Source organism: Chlamydotis macqueenii, chromosome 14 (genome assembly GCF_036417535.1).
Source record: "Chlamydotis macqueenii isolate bChlMac1 chromosome 14, bChlMac1.mat, whole genome shotgun sequence".
Classification (NCBI taxonomy): Eukaryota; Metazoa; Chordata; class Aves; order Otidiformes; family Otididae; genus Chlamydotis; species Chlamydotis macqueenii.
The window spans coordinates 14,522,203-14,537,019 of record NC_141569.1 but is presented as its reverse complement, the minus strand read 5'-3'; positions in this window follow the sequence as shown (position 1 = coordinate 14,537,019).

The following is a 14,817-nucleotide window of genomic DNA, read 5'->3' as shown; positions in this document are numbered from 1 at the left end:
CGTCTGCTGCCTCCCCGCCGCCTTCCGCAGCCTGGCCCCTGCGCAATGCTGGAGGAAACGAAGACGGAGCCTAATTAATCCCAGCCGGGTTTGTTTGAACCTGTCACAGTGACAAATGATGTGCGGTGCCGCAGGAGCTGCCGGACAGAGGAGAGGGGGCTGCAAGGGGAGAGCCGTGGGCTGCCTGCCTGGACAAGGAGGTTTTTAATTTTTGGCCGTGTTAGAATCATAGAATCATAGAATGGTTAGGGTTGGAAGGGACCTTCAAAGGTCATCTAGTCCAACCCCCCTGCAAGGAGCAGGGACATCCCCAACTAGATCAGGTGTTGGAGCAAAGCCAAGCTGTGCACCCTGTGCTGTTACCCCGTGGGTCCTGGACCCGGGAGGGAGCAGTGAGGCTGCGCCTGGGGCTGGCCCCCCAGCCTCCATCGTCCCCATCCAGCCCTGGGTGACGTGCAACCTGCCCCAGCTTGGCCCTGGGCTGCTCCAGGTGGGACCAGCTGCTGCCCAGCTTGGCTCTGAGTTAATTACTTGTTAATTAACTGGGCCAGGAGCACAGCTCAGCCCTATGCAATGGCCCTGGGGTGCCTGGGAGGATGAGGAGGGCTCTGCCTTCCCATGGTCATGGGATAGCCATGGGGGAGGAAGGCAGTGGTGGCTATGGTGAGGGCTAGCTTTCCTGCCCACCACGAGCCGCCGCAGGGTGGGGTCCAGCCGCGGGGGGGCTGCTTTCTGCACCTCGATTCATCCCGCTGCCATGTCCTGACACATCCTGTGTCCGTGCCCCAACGCGTCCTGCATCCTCCCCGGCTGCTCAGGGACGCGCTGCTGAATCCCTGCTGCGGGAGGGACGTGGAGCCCGGCAGCGCCCAGGCTGCTGTTTGCGCGGGGCTGGGTGACGCTGGCCACGGGGCCGGCAGGGAGGGATGGGGGAAGCGGGATGTGTGGTTTGTCCGGCCGGGCATGGGGCTGGGTGGATGTGGGTGGCCTGTGGTCCCCCTCCCTGTCCCCAGCACAGCTGCCCAGGACAGGGGCCACATCCTCCCCCCAGAGCAGTGGGGTGGCTGCGGTCCTGCTCCCCCTGCACCAGCGCTGACACCGAGCGCCCAGCCTCCCCAGGGGCCCTGAGGGCCGGTTCCCGCTGAGGTCCGAGCTGCTGTGCCCCCATTTGTGCCTCTCCAAAGAGGTTCAGGACAGGGGCCGAGTGTGGCGAGCACAAACCCGCCCAGGACCTTGGCGTTGGAAATCCAGCGAGGGAGTCGGGGAGGGCTGTGGAAACGGCTCTCTCGCAGGGAGATGCGAGGGTGGGTTTGCACCCTATAAATAACAGAGATCGTTGACTGCGCAGGAGCCCCCCACTCCACCGAAAGGCATCCCCGGACCAGATGGCGGGAGGTTAAAACCAGATGATGCAAATATTTCACACTGCGGTGGGATTGCGAAAGCAGTGATGGCTTCGCCCTCTTCCACAGCCCTTGCCTCCAGGCCGGGCGCCTCCTCCCCGGGGATACTGTCCTGGAGTGCGGCACACCGGGACCCTGCGGATGGGGAGGTGGCAGAGGTGCTGCTGGCGGGGCTCTGGCTGCTGTCAGGCTCCGGCTGGGATGACGGGACCCTCATGGAAGGGTCAGATTTGGGGCAGCCAAAAGCCTCCTGGGACCCCCATGCAGTGTCACCCGGCAGTGCTGGGAAGGGGCAGCGGCCGTGCCAGCCCCGCCGGAGCGCCGTGTCCCTTTCCATGGCCGCTGCTGGGATGTGACCTTGGCTCTCCAGCCCTGGCACTTTCTGCATCCTTGTGGGAGCTTGCAACCGGAGAGGGGACAATGCCTCGGCAGGGCGGGGAGACAGTTAAAGTCCCCAAGCCCTTGAACAAGAGCCATGCAAAATATTTCTTCTCATGTCTCTTGTGATTTTTGAAGTGACATGTTTACATTTTGTGATAAAATAACGCTGAATTCTCATGTCTGAAAAACGTCAATGTAATTTTACCGTATGTTTGTCTGCCCCTGGATTACAAAGCTGATTGATAGAAATGTTTTTGTAGAAGTTGTGCATTTTCCTGTAAAGATGTATAGGTCTTGTTTTGAATATACAAATCTATAGAATGCCTCCTGTGCATTAAAGACGTTTATATATGAGGTATTTACAACGCCCCAGACTGTAAATACGAATCACCCACTTAAATGCCACAGCCTAAAGCAGAAAACACCGGAGATGTAAAATAGACTTGAAATGTCAAAGGACAGATGACAAAAAGATGTTTCTTCCGTCCGGGAAAATTGTCTTATAACCAAATTCCGTTAATCCCGGCTTTCTGGTGGTGGCAGTTAACCCAGTTCTGCGACTGATATTTGTTTTAAAGGGGAGATGTGGTGGTGGGCAGCCTGGGGCTGTCACCCCGGGGGGCTTTGCCGGGAGCCGGACCCCTCCAGCCCCACCAGGCTCCCGGGCTGGTGTCCCCCTTAGCATTCCCCTCACCCCAGCCCCACGTCCCCCCTCCCTCCCCACCTGCCGACCCCCTCGCCCTGCATCCTGCCGCCCTCCCGCAAGGCGCCTTTGTCCCTTCCCGCCCTGTTTGTTATTAAAACCAGGTGTCGGAGCGGCTCCGAGCCCGGAGGGAGCCAGGGCTGCTTTCCGGGGGTCTCAGGGCAGGGCAGCAGAGGGTCGTCCCCCCTCAGAGGGGCCGAACTGGAGACAAACTGGGGGGCAGCTCCAGCTCCCCAAGGAACGGGATTCCCTGGGGACACGGCGCTCAGTGGCTTTCTCGCAGCCGGAGCCGGCGGGGTCAGTGCCAAAGGAGCATCCCAGTGTCTTCTGGCTCCCAGTGCAAGTGCTGCCAGCTGGCGATGCTGGAGCCAGGCGGGTTTTCCGCGAGTGGAAAAAGATCGGGGCTGAGAAGGTGGCCCAGGTTTAATAATGCAGGGGACAGCTGGGAGGCCGGCGGAGCGAGGCCGGGTCGGGAGGTGCGGGGCAGCTTCAGGACGAGGTGATGCTGAGCCTCGGAGAAAGGCGAGAGCGGACATTAAACGAGGCTCCAGGCACTGGGGGTGTGTGAAGGGCAGCGAGGTGGGGGGGGGGCGGCTCTGGCTGTCCTGGCAGCTTTTCCTTCAGCAAACGCGGCTTCTAGGCACGTAAATGCAGATACAGCTTCTCTGGGCTCAGGGAGAGACAAAAAATGTGGTAACAGCATGGCCCTGCCATCGAGGGGCTGGCACTGCTGTGGAGGTGTGACTCAACCCACGTAATGTGTAGGTTTCGACCATTTTAATACTTTTCTTCCTCTTTTTAAGTGCTGTTTGTGTGCTTTCGGGATGCTCCTCACCATGGGCTGCTGGCCTCTCCCGTGACGCTGCCTCCCCAAAGACCTTGGAGCTGCCCAGAGCATCCGCAACCAGTCCCTGTCCTTGTCCCTGCCCAGGACAACGTCTGCTGGCCCTTAGGGAGCGAGGGAGGAGAAACTCAGGAGCCAGGGCTGCTAGGGGGGCTTTCCAGCTTTAGGGACAGGGGGAAACGTTACAGGGTTTCCTGCCGTCGCACATCTGGGTTGAGTTTCACCACTGGTCCCTCCCCGCGCACCACAGGGCCGCCGCTGCCGGAGCTGCTGGGGCTTGGGGAGCCGTGATGGTTCCAGCACCAGTGCAGGGAAGGGTGCTCCGGGTTGTCTTTCCCACCTTACATGGGGGGCTCAGTGTGGGGGATAGCCCAGCTCAGCCCCCATCTTCCCAGCCCTTCCTCTGGAGCCAGGCGTCAGCAGCTCAGCTCCGGTCACCACCCCGGCGTGCTGGGCTTGCCGCGGCCACTCCTGGGGACCCTTTGGCTCCTCATCCTTCCCAGCCACCTCCGCCCACCCGCCCTGCCCTCCCAGCAGCCCATCCCTCACCCAGGCTTGCCGGGATGCTTCCTTCTCACCGTTCCTTCCGTCCTTCCCTACAACCGGGCTGGTGGCCACGCTGGTGCCACGCAGTCAGAGCCCGCGGCAGAGAGTGGCAATGCCACCGCCACACACACACGGTCCCCTGCAGCACACCGTCCCCAGGGCCACCGGGAAGATGCTCTGACTGCCCGTCCTGCCCGTCGGGGCTCGTGGTGGGACCGGTGAGCTGAGCGGGAGGACGGTGCCGCCGGCAGCCGTGAGAGCTGAGCTGGCTCCCTGCCCCGCTCCAGATGTTGTGCCGAGGAGAGGCCCAGGCATCCAGCTCCCAGCTGCTCGCAGCTCCCAGAAACCACCGGTTCCCCCTTCAGCCCCAGAAAAAAAGGATGGCGAAAGCGGGGTTGCCCCTCCCTGCGGCCTGCTCGCCGTGTGCTGAGCGGGCTGCCCTCGGGGACGGGGACGGCTGTGCCGCTGGCACGGGGTCCCACTGGCCTGGGTGGGCTGCGAGGGGGCCCCGCGGCACGAAGGTGGGTGCAGCCCATGGGTGCAGGGAGGGCTTCATGGGGGGAATTGCACCGGGGAGGGGGCGAGGAGCAGCACAGCGAGCTGGCCCCTCGGATCTCTTCCCTGGGCCACACACATCCGCATGGATATTTACACAGGATGGGAGCGGAGCATCCAGCCCCGCGCAGCCGTGTGCCTCCCCGTGCACACACCCCCCCCCCCCCCCAAAAGCCATACGGACCCAACACGAATCAAACGCCTCGGAATGAGCCAGAATAAATATTTTACAGTAAATTACCAAGGCTAATAATTATAAAAATCTGTACTTATGACCCGCAGCCAGGGAAAGATTTCCAAGCAGCTGGTAACCACATGGGCGACGGTGTCCCCCCCCCCCGGCCCCGCTCCCCGGCCAGGCTGATGGACCCTCCCCGCTCGTGGGGAGCAGCTGGGGGGCAGGGATTGGGGATGACTGGGGGTGTCTGGGGGTGGGTGTCCCCCCCAGCTCCGATGCTGGGGTTGCTGGGGGGGGGGGGTCTGTCCCCATCCCCGCCGTGGCAGAGGGTGTGGGAAGCTCTTGTGGTTTCTTTCCCATCTTCCTCCTCCTCCTCTGTGCTGTAGTTGGGACAGGCGCAGTGGGAGCGTGGGCACGTGCCCCCCAGCATCTCTCAGCCCCTTCCTTCTCCCTGCAGACCCCGGTGTGACCGCCCCTGTCACCGCTCTGCAGCCCCTCTCCATCGCCCTGGCCATTGCCTTGGCCCCGTCTCCAGAGCTGTTGGAAGGAGGGGAGATGGGAGCAGCCTGGCCCCCACTCAGTGCTCCCCCCTTCCCTCAGCCTTCTTCCCTTTTTCCCTGCCCCGATTCAGAGAAAAATCAGCTGGATTTCAGGTCAGCACCCAGCTCTGCCCCGCTTGGCTCCTCCAGGCCGGTGACTCAGACAATTGCCAGCGGCGGCATCCGCAGCTCCGGCCCCGCTTGGCTCGGCTCCCGCCCGGCACGGCTTCAGCAACAATGGTGTTGGCCTTGGGCGCGCTGACACGGGGCGGGGGGCTGCCCCCGCGCCCGTCAGGGTTGGATTTAGGAGTCAGAGCAGGGAGGGAGGGAAAAGAGGGGGACCCCATCGCTTGTCCCCAACTGGGGGGCTCGGAAGTGAACATCTGCAGGCACAGGGCTGAAGGGATCCTTGCTGGAAGTGGGTGGATGTTACTGGTCCCAGATCTCCACAGCTGGGGTGCGAGCATCCCGTCTCCACCCCCTTGAGCAGCTCTCGGTGCTGAGCAGCCCCGGGGAGGGCACCCAACCCCTCCTCCCTGGGGGTCCCAGAGGGACTGGGGATGCCCCATCTCATCCGAGAGCTTCGATCCGGGGGGAACACGGCTTCCAGCCCCTTGGGAGCGTTGCCCCCCGTCCCCCGGGCCGCCTGGGTGAGCTGGCCTGGGCTCAGCCCTTCCTCCGCGTTACTGGGAGAGGCGCGCAGCCCTTGGCTGAGCGCAGGCCTTGGCTTCCAGCGATCAACAGGAAACGGGAGATGGATTTCTCGGCAAACTGGGCTTTCCATAAACAGTCTGAGGGGCCGACCCGCGACAGCAGAGCAGAGCCAGGGCTGGGCTTTAGAGCTGTTTATCGCATTTTTCTGCTCTCGTTTCCTCCCCGGCTCGGCAGCTCCAGGGTTCCTCTTCTCCCGCGTGCAAACTGGGGCCGAGCCCAGCACCGTCGGACGGGATGCTGCCATTCCCAGCTCGGTGTAGCCAGGATGCTCCCACTGGAGCAGGAGCAGGAGCAGAGCAGGCAGCATCCCATGTGTCCTGTGCCCCGCTCAGCCTGGGTGTGAGGTGCCAGAGTCTCCCTCCAGCCCTTTCCAGACCTTAATCCCAGCTCCTGTTGGGCTCCCTTTGCTCTGGAGCAGAACCCAGCTCCGTGGTGTCGGGGCTCTCCGCCCCGGGCCAGCCAAACCTCGCTGGCACACAAGCCTCCAATTTCTCAGCAATCAGGACTTAAGAAAACACAAGCTGACCCCGAGAGGTGAGAGGGGACCGGGGCAGTGACGCCAGGCCCTCTGCCTGCTTCTCATTAGCAGCAGATTGTTCAGTGCCATCCCCAGTCCCCCGTCCCACCGCGGGGCTCCAGTATTCCCCAGTACTGCCCATCTCAACCAACCGTGAGGTGAGCGATTTGGTTGTGAAGCATCCCTCCATCCATCTGTCCGTCCCTCCCGGCAGGACAGAGCTGCCCCATCCCATTGCATCCCCTGCAACCCGTACCAGCGTCCCCAGGCACGGATCCTGACCCGAGAGGCAGCGCCGGGGGCTGCCCCCATCCCCATCCCCGTGCACACCCTGCCCCACGGGACAGCAGGGACTGTGTTTTCGGGTGACGGAGGGCGGTGGGGTCAGCCAGCGGCGTGGGCCCCGTTTGTCGAGCCGAACAAAAAGGCTTTCTTTTGGCTCGGGCTCGGGGGAAGCGCGACCCGTCTGGAAAACGGAGCCGCCTGCGTCAGAGGCAGACGGCGGCAGGACGGAGGGGTTCTTCCAGAGGGCAGGAAAAGCGGCGGCGGCTGCGCTGGAGCCCCCGAGGAGCTGCAGGGGCGAGACCTCGGGACCCTCGTGCCCCCAGCCCCGGTTGCCTACAGCCTGTGGCAGGAGGATGCTGGGTGCCGGGGGCCGCTGTCCTTGTCCCGTGATGCCACCACGACGCCAGCACTGCTACCAGTCCACCCCGTGAGCCAAGCAACCTGTAATTGTGCAAAGTGTATTTTTTTTGGCTCTGAAAGGCACAAAAACGCCCCGTGGAAAGGCGAGAGCAGGCACAGAGATGTTAAAGCGGAGAGTGGGGGACCTGGAACACCACCAATTTTGGCAGGTCGGCGTCGACGGCAAGTGCCAGCTCCCGGCCCCTCCCCGCCACACCGGGTCCAGCCAAAACCTGCCCGCAAAAGCAAACCGCGCGTCCCAGCAACGCACAAGTGGCTCTGTGCAGCCGCACAGGCGTCGCTGGCGCGGCCGGCCGTGCGTGTTTTGGCACCGAAACGCACATCCGATTTCCACGTGATGGATGTGCGAGAAATGTGTTTGCCGGCGGAGAGGGGATGTGGATGGCGGGACGGGGTCGGGAGCAGGGCTGGCAGGGGAGGCGGGATGCGCGGATACGGGGCTGGCCGAGGAGTAACGCTGCCTGGAAAGGGGCTCGGCTGGAGCAGGGCTGCGTTTGGGAGGAAAGCTGGTATGTGAGAGTGCTGGTCGTTGGGCCAGGGAGAGTGTTGAAACAGAAGGGTTTGATTTTTTTCATTCGAAATGGCTTTTCTGATCTGTTGGAATACAAAATGAAACACTACCAAGCAGGAAAAAAAAAAAAAAAGGGGGAAAAAATCAGCACTAACCGTTCCTTCCCGCCCTGAAAAACCCCCTTTGCAGTTGCATTTTTTGCTTGCTTGGTTGTTTTTCAGCCTCGGCGTGAAGCTGCGCCTCAGAGGCTGACGTGTCCCCATGCCATGGCTCTCCTGGCCCTGATGGCTTTTGGAGCTGTCGCTCCCGGCCGGGGACGTGCCAGTGTGTGGGATGACAGCAGTCGCATCACCCGGTGTTTGGAGGAAGGAAGAAACCTCATGGACGTAGCTTGGTGCTCAAATGTTACAGGAGAGCAGCCAGTCCTGCACTGAGGGATGCTCGTGGACCCCGAGCTGGTGCCCCCAGCCCTGCATCCCAGTCCTCACTGGGAGCAGTGGGCTAGCACAGGGGTAGGGGGATGCTGCAGGGTGATTCGTGCCGTCGTGCCCAACCTGGCACGGCAGCACGGTTGTGAGGTGGGAAGCTCCTGCAGGATTCACTCTCGCAGCTGTAAATGCAAAGAGCAGCTTGTCTGCAGATCGGCTCTCCCGGGAAAGATGCTTCCAGCCCCACGGGGCTTCCGGGGCTCCGGCCGGGCCTCTCCACAGGATCGAGCGCAGGTGAGGGCTGCGGGTGCCGGAGGTGCCGAGCCACGTGCGGGTCGCTGGCACAGCCCGTGCCCTGCCTGTCACTGGGCAGCAGCCAAGAAGGATTTGGATCCATATCCCTATTCCCACAGGGAGGGTAATTTACCCCCTGGATTCCCATGTTTTGTTCTCTCTGGCAGGGTTTGGTGTCATTTGTCCCCGGTGAGGTGTCAGAGCCTGCGGGGCGGCGTGGCTGGACCCATCCCAGTTATAGCCACTGCCATCCCACACAGGCCACCACGTCCCCCATGCAAGTCTCCCCATCCCCTCTCACGGTGTGAGGGGCACCCAGGGGTGCAGACACTGACTCCCCCCACCCCTGCTCCAGGCGTTGGCCCGTCTCCGCAACTTCCCAGCCCCGGGAGCGCCCTGAGCCCCAGACCCCGCTGATTAGAGACATTTAACATTCTTCCCCATGCCAAAGGGATACTTTATCAGTGGGGTTTTTTTTCCGCAGACTATTTTCTTTTCATGAAAACATTAAATGGCCTGAGAGATAAGGAGCAAATTTATAGCAGTTCACACCGAAGCAGCCAAGACACTGGCAAGGAAAAAAATGCCTTCCCTCCCGCTACCCGCCTTCCCTCACACGCTCCCCGCCCCGGCTGCTTCCTCTCATTCTCTCCAAATTCTCCTGACTCCCACGACAAGCTCAGCCGCCCCGTCCCAGCTCTTCCTGCCCCACGACGTCGCCGTGGCCCGAGGAGGTGCCGGCACAGTCCCGCTCGCCATCGCCCCGGGGATGCTCGTGAGGACTGCCCGCGTCCTGGGGCGGTGTGCGGATGATGTACAGCCTGGATCCATCCCCGTGCCAGGGCTTCTGGATCCAGGCTGTGCAAAGCCTGCCTCGCCTTAAAAAAGAGCCGGTCTAAAACTGGGTGGATGTTAACCTTGGATCTGGGTGAGACCTGCAAACCCTCTCCTTCCCTCCCCCAATAAAGCATCCCTTGTTCCGTCCCGGCTGCTGGGAGCTGCTCGGCAAACCAGCCCTGGGGCTCGCAGAGCTGTAATGTTTAACTTACCAAAATCTGCAATAAATTTTCCCAGAGGCCCCCAATCAGCTGGCCCCCGTCCGCCGACGCTGCAGGTTTATGAGCTCTGAAGAGCTGTAAAGGCCTTTTACTGGCTGTGTTTTTTATTTCAAATTAGAGTGTGACTGGATAAACACCGGACAAAGCACCGATTTACCGTGCGCCCCGCGTAGTGCGGGGCTCGGGGCTTGGGGACGGGCAGAGCTGCAGCCCCACGGGGCGGACAACGCGTCCCTTCACCCCGGCCGAGCTGGGCTGATGCCTTCACCCCTCGGCTGGTCAAAAGCACTGGGGCTGGGGAAGGGGAATCCCCTTTGGGAGCCCCTATGGGTGCCAGGGCAAGAGGTGGGCTCCACCGAAGGGCCCCAGTGCTGAGGGGTCCAGTCAGTTTGGGGAAAACAGAGCACATCAGTTATCTCCTACATCTCAAACCTCGCTTGAAGGTTTGCCACCAGCTGATGTGCTCTCCTGCCCAGAACGTCAAAGCCAACATCTCTTCTATGGGAAGGGGTGCAGTGCTAGGGACCCCAGATGTCCCAGTCCCATGTTGAGGTGGTTGGTGGGATCTGTGGGGAGCGGTGCCACGCACTCTCTGTGCTGGGGACCTGGAAGGGTCTCTTCCTCACTTGCAAAACTGGTGTCACCCCATTTTACAGGCACCATGGTTTGTCCCCAGGTGCCATAGAGGGAGAGGGGAAACGGGTGAACAGCATGAGGCTGTTCGATGTGGGTATTTTCCAGCCCTCTCCTGCCAGCACCATGCCCGCTCAATGCTCCCTGGGGTGCAGGCAGGGAGGGGACACGCTGCCAGCCCCCCCTCAGCCCCTCTCTGCCACTGTCACAGTTCCACGGCGCTGTGGGGTTCTGCTGTGTCCCCGGGATGGGAGAGCTATTTGGGGTCTCAGACCCCCGCCAGTAGTGGGGCCAGCTCCCCGCCCATTCACGGCAGGATCCCAAAACCAGGGACCCCCCTTTCCCAGCCTTGAGTTCGGGGTGGGGGTCTGGCTGCTCTTTTGGAGGAACAGAGTCACGCAAGGGGATGATCTTGATGAAAACGAGCAGTTTTCCAGGCTTTGATTAGGGGTCTCCTCTCTGCAGGGTGGGGGGAGGGTGTCAGGGCAGAAGGGCTGCTTGCTGCCCCCTCCAGCCCCCCGGGACAGACACCGTGCCCCGGAGCCGAGCGCGGGGCCGTGCTCCCAGCCGCTGTGAGCGCTTGAAGAATATCGGTGGTTAATGCCTTCAGCATGTATGAAATATCCCATATGCTGGGAAACAAAAGGGGCTCTGTGCTATTAAAGTTTCATTTCCCCCCTCCCCTCCTCCCGCCCCTCTCCCCCCTGTTCACCCTGCCCTGCGCGGCGCGGCTGGAGGAGAGCAGGGGAGGAGACCCGGGAGTTTGCTGGCCCCCAGCTCCCGGCTGGGACCCCTGGGTCCGAGGGCAGCGGGGAGATCGTGGGCTTGACACCCCCGGGCTCGGCTGGAGCGCGTGGAGAGCAGAGAGCTTGGCTTCCCCATGGGAGAAAAAGGAAGGGGAAAGAGGTGAGTGTGGCGAGTGCCAGCATCCCTGGGCTCCCCACAGCCGCCCTGGGCTCCGTGGCCGTCCCAGTGGGCTGCTGGCCGGGGGTGGGTCTCGGTACCCAAGGGTACGGAGCGGTGTCACAGGACGCGCTCCTCCATCAGCGACCCCCAGGACAGAGCAGAGGGTGGAGATGGGCTTCCCTGAGACCCTCAGCATGTTTTCCCAGTGACGGGGGCTCTGGTGGCTCCTCTGTCCTGCCCGGGATGGGGTGGCTCTCTGCCAGCACCCAGCCTGCCCTTGGTGGCTGGGGATTTGGAGGGGGGAGCAGCCCTTTTCCCCAGGACCCCCTGGAGCCACTGGGGAGAGGATGAGCTGGAGGACAGAGGAGGAGGGGGAAGAAGAGGGAGAGAGCACTGGGCAGGGGGCTTGGCGGCACAGGGAGGGACCCAGGCACCCCACCAGTGACCCCTCACAGGGATAGCCCCTCTGGGACCCCAGGGGATCTGTGGAGTTCAGCTCCAGCAGCACTGGTAGCCCAGGCTCCCGAAGGGGTTAAGAGGAGAGAGAAAAAATAGAGAAAAAATAGAGGGTTGGGAGAGAGTGGCTGGGTCAGGGGCTGTTTGCACTGGCTTGGATGTGTCCTCCCGTTTGTTCCTACTGCACAAGCACTTTTGCCAGGCTGCTGAGCACGCTGCGCGCACACACACGCTGCGTCTGTCCCTCAGCAGGCACAGCCCCTCCTAAAATGCTTCCCAGTTGCACCCTTCCCCTCCCGTTTCCCTCGTGTGGAGATGCCTCTGGGTAGCCATGGCTGGTGGTCTTGGAGACCCCCGGAGCCCAGCCAGCCCCTCTCCTGCCTCGCCTGTCCCAGCCGGGCTCGCAGCCTTGGGCCAGCCGGATGGGAGCAAACCTCGTGTCCCGAGGCCACCAGCCCGCTGTGCTGCTGGGGCCAAGGCCTGGGAACGGTCATGTGCTGGGGTTTGGCTGCTTTTCTGGGCTGGAATGAAACCACCCCCCTCCCCGGGATGCTCTTTGTTTCCCACGGACCGACCCAAGCGCTGCCCGTGGGGCTCAGAGGGGCCAGACCCCACGCTGGGGTGCACTCAGTCCCTGTCTTCTCACTGTGCTGCTGAGATGTCCTTTATCCTGGTCCTTGCTGTCCCCAGGTTGCGTGCATCCATCTCTCCTCTGGGATCAGAGCTGGGGAACATGGGCTGTGGATGCAGGACCCGACGGGGAGCTGCTCCCCCTCTCTTAGCAGCACAGCTCCATTCCCCAGCCACCTTTTCCAGGCTTTAGGGCTCCAGAGATGCCTGCCGGGAAGGATGGGGCTGCCAGGGCTCGGCAAACCTCAGCTGAGCTGTTGGCTCTACCGTTGACCTTGCCTCTGCGCGTGGGCAGGTCGCGTGCCGTGATCCTGGCAGCCCCGGGTCGCGGCCCTTTGTTTGTTTGCTTGCGGGGAGGTGGGGAAGCTGTGACAGCGGCGAACCTGGCCGTGAAATCAAGCCGTGCCGGCCCCCGGGATGTCCCGGGAAGCTCGGCAGCCCCGGGATCCCGTGGGGCTGAGATGCTCCAGCTGTCAGCCGTCCCAGCTCAGGCAGCACCGAATGTGCAGAAGTTGCCTGAACAGGATTTTTGAGCCTCTGTGGGGTTTTCTGCTTAGTTAATGGATTGTGTTTTATGTCTACTGAGCTCCCTGGGGCTGAGGTGGCTGCGGGATGAGCCCCAACCCCTCTGCGGGAGCCTGCCCTGCCCTCCCCACCCAGGCAGGTTTTTGGCACAACCGCCAACAGGAGCTCCAACAGCCGGAGGTGACCCCATCCCCGCTGTGCTCACCTCCAGGAGTGGGATTTTGTTTAATTAGCGAGCGTTCGTCACCAGCCCCCAGCAAATGTTCAGTGGTATCGCTTGGGAAAGGCGTGAAGGCGCAGTGGTGCCAGCCCTCCCTCCGGCATCTGCTGCCGGAGCTCCGCGGGGAAATTTGGGTGTGGGACCGGCTGTGCCGGCAAGCCGGTGGCTGCACAGCCAGTGCCGTTCCCGCGTGATGGATAACGAAGGCGAGCTGCCCAGGGCAGGCAAGGATGGGCAGAACCGGATGGCCGGGAGCTGCCTGTACCTGGCTCGCCGTGCCAGCTCACTCCGGCGTGGCTGGGGTCTGCTCTGCAGCCGTGGGGAGAGCCGTGCCGGGCTGCCAGCCGGACTGCTGGACCCCAACAGGCGTGAGCATCCCTGTCCTGCTTCCCCTCAGCCGGCCACCTCGGCTCTGCGTGTCCCAGGGGCTGGAAGGACTCCCTGGTTCATCACTCAGTTTACAGCAGCCAGCTTGTTCTTCCCCACCGCAGCTGCCAACCCAGAGCTTGGTCTTTAAGGTCGTCTCCTCTCTCGGACCTCTCTGGTTTTACATTTCACTTGAGTTTCGAAAAGGCTGAGCTGCAGTTTCATCCCTGGCTTCCCACAGCGATCAGCCAGGGCTCCAGCTGACTGCCCTGTGTCCCCGAGCAGCAGTGGCCAGGGGTCCCTGGGAACGGCCACCCGCTTCGGTGGCACCTTGGGCTTGCACTGGGCTGCAGCTGGTGGGACCTGGCGTCTCCAGTGCATGGCAGACCCGGTGCTTTGCTCCCCAAAAACTGCTCTGAGAAGGGCTCAGGGCAGCTGCAAGAGCCAGGCTGGGGCTGTCCTCGTCCCCAGGGACACAGCAGCTGAAGCTGAAGTTTAGATTTGGCCTTGCAGTGTCCAAGATAAGCCCAGGGCAGGAGGACAGGCTGGGACCTGCCCCGTGCTGGGCTGTACTGCCCAACCAGGGTGCGGGAGGCTGGCAGGATGGTCCGGATGGGACCCCAGGTCAGTCAACCCCATTAGGGATGATGGGGGGTGTAGACTGGATTTTGGACCCAGCCAGGAGGGCTGAGCAGGGTCAGTGTTGCTCGGCTGGGGTGCACAGGCTGACGTTCACTGGATGTAAGGGATGTGAGGAATCATGCAGTGATGCAAGGGGATGCAGAGCAGCCCCTGCGGCCACGTCCAGCCCTTGCTTCCAGCGTGGGGTGGAGGAGGGAGGGGACATGGTCCAGCTGTCCGGGATGCCACTGTCCCTCCTCCTCCTCTTCCCTTGCTCCACTCCCCACTTAATCAGGATAACTCCTCCAGCGCCCCGCAGCCCCCGTGCTGTCCCCAGGCTTTTCTCCTGCTGCTGGTCCCCACCGGCTGTGGGCAGGGGATGAGGGCACAGCTCGGCGTGGGCACCCACATGCTGGGACCCACAGCCCCCTGTCCCCGCGGGCAGCTCAGGGTGTTGGAGTCCGTGGGGGTTGCATGGGGACAGGCAGGCAGGAATGTTGTTTTTTTCCATCCCGGTTTCCTTCAAGGTAGTAAATCAGCCCTGCAGAAGGCTTTTGTTTTCCCCAGCATGCTGGGGGCTGCTGTGTCTGCCAGCCCCTGCCTCCCCTGCGGAGGCCGGGATGCAGCCATCCTTGCCGAAAGGCTCGCAGCGGGGACGGGGTCTGGCCTGGCCTGGCGAGGCTGGGGACATGCCATGCCAAGGAAAACGATCACATCACATCCCAGTTTCCTTGTGCCCCTTCCCTGGGCACTGGAGCCCCATAGAGAGTCCTTGGCCCCACTCTGGATGGTTTCCCTCCATCAGCCCAGCCGCATCCGTCCCATTGCCATCCCCTCCCTGCTGGAAATGGTCCCGCTCTCCCGTGGAAGGATGCCCGGGTGGCACAGGGTGACTCCAAATTGGCTTTGGGGTTCAGTGGTGGGGTCCTCGTGCAGAGGGGGGTCACCCCGCAGACAGCTCGGCCGTGCCTCCCCCAGCACGCGGCTCAGCAGCATGTCCCGGCCAGGTACCGGGGGAGCTGCCGGGGGGGATATTGGGTTGCAGCAGATGGGAGAGCGTCCGGGCACAGGGTGGCCCAGGCAT